Here is a 2,244-nt window from a genome sequence, read left to right on the forward strand (position 1 = left end):
TCAATTCGCAAGCTGGACAGGTCGTCATGCTACAACCTCTAGGGTCAACTATGCTAGTTCCAGTGTCGGCAGTCCACTTGGAGCCGCGTGGCGCTGCGGTCGACAGGAACAGGGCGACAATCGCTTTTCAATCAGCGGTTAGACGAGCCTCAGTGAAGAAGGGGGACATGGTGCTATGTCGCCTGCAGGACGGCCAGGATGCGATTGGTTTGGTTAGGGAAGATGGTTTATCCGACGGAACTGTCCATGTGATGGAGTTGATGGAAACTCCTCATGGTATGTGTCAACTGGTATGGGTAGACCCTAATTCTGGAGAATTTTCTTTTGGCGAAGCTGGTCCTGACGGCAACCTTGCGGTCGTCCGCGACGTAGATAAAGTTTTACTACGTCTATTCCGAACTCCAAGAGGTCGTCTACGTGAAAAAAGCCGGAAGGAACTTGTAGAGGCGGGCTACCTTAAGGCGTGAGACTTGAAGGAAGGGGGGGAGTCTGTCACCCTATGGCTCTGCATCCCTCTCATAGTGACCTTGACTCCCTTCAACTCACACGTAAGTGAAGATATTTAGCGAGTTTACGCTAAACATGATGAGGCAGCGTCACGGTACGTGCGCTCGCTCGCCATCGATCGTTTGGAGACGAGACGGCTGCTGCTGTCAGCCTCTCGCCGTCTCATTTTTATTCATTACTGTCATTAAGCCGTTGATCTCGTAGCCTTTACCATACGCTTTCTAATGAGCAATCTTGGATCGTCTACTACTGCTATCTATCAACGCACATCGGAAAGTCCTCCAGGCTTGAGTTCGGCTAGTTCCCAGGAAGCTGGGGTGACATAGCAGACTTCCTCGGTGGTCTTCGGTCCATCTGTGAGTCACCTGCTGCTTGTGCTTGCCAGTCGTCTCTCACGGAAGATGATTTGTTACCCGTTTTCTCCGAATATGATATAAAGTCTGCATTTCGTCATTTATTCGTCCATCCACACGAGCGTCATCGACTATGTGTTACGGTTAACAATCACCGATATCAGCATCTGGCTCTCCCTTTCGGGGTGCGTCTGGCACCTTACCATTGGTGTCGGTTTGCTGCCTGTGTGGTTCGGTTACTGGGTACACTTCTTCGTTATATTCTCCGAGAGCTCCCTTGTCTAAATCTGATATATGTTGATGATGGGCTTTTGGCCATAGCTCAATGCCGATACGCTGAATGCGTCGCAGTATGCCTGTTACTATGGTCCGTGTTCGATGTAGATGTTTCCTGGCTCAAATGTGTTTTTAATTCGAAGTCAGCGAGTTACATCGGATACGCCCTTGAATTGCAGCAGTGGCGTTTACACCTTGAAGTTCGCCCCAGCATCATTGCAAAAGTTTGCGACCAGCTCTTTGAGCTACTACGGTCAGGTAGGGCCACCTCGTCCTCTTTGGCAGGGACCTCGGGTCGTCTCATTTTCATCACGGGTGTTGCACCCTACTTGAAAAGTTTTCTGCAGCATCCTTTCATTTTCTCTATGACAACAGCAGGCTACGCTTACTCTACCGTTTCCCGTTACCTGAGCTACATCAGGGCAAAGTCCAACCTTCTCAGTCAGCTACCGCTAACTTCCAACGCTGAGTTCTTCATATTTTTGGCCCTACGTTCGTCTGCCAAAATCCTGGGCAAGGGACAACAACTGCGTGCTCACACGGTGACCATCGAGCAGCTGCCTCTTGTTCTCCGCTCTTCATCTCATGATCACGGAACCATGTTCCTTCTAGGTACGGTGGCCTTACTACGGATCGGTGAGTTGACGTCCCTAAGGAACGTTGACCTTACGTTTTCACACGATCTACTCCTCATCCGTCTCCCGAAGAGCAAGACTGACCAATTCTTCAAAGGAGCTGTTGTTCCGTTGGCCTGCCCTGTTGGCACCAGCTGCTTATCACCTACGTGCTCTTCTACCATATGTGCCGTTCACCGTATCCGTAGGTGGCTTGCGCTGAACCGTATGACAGCAAGCTCAGCGACTGCATTATTCACTGACTTGTCAATACGAACTTTTCCTGATGCTCTCCGTACAGCTCTCTCAACTCTGCTCGGAGACTCTGCTCGGTGTACTCCGCATGCAATGCGGCGCTCAGGGCACTAATAGCCTTCCGTCAAGGAATGCCGCTTGAGGAGATTGCTCTGCTTGGACGCTGGAGCGGTACACAGACTCTGGTTGGAAACTACCTTCGAGATGCCTCCGAGTCGAGGCTCCGACCAAGTTTCTCG

The sequence above is a fragment of the Perkinsus marinus genome (genome assembly GCF_000006405.1).
Source record: "Perkinsus marinus ATCC 50983 genomic scaffold scf_1104296942060, whole genome shotgun sequence".
Taxonomy (NCBI): Eukaryota; Perkinsozoa; order Perkinsida; family Perkinsidae; genus Perkinsus; species Perkinsus marinus.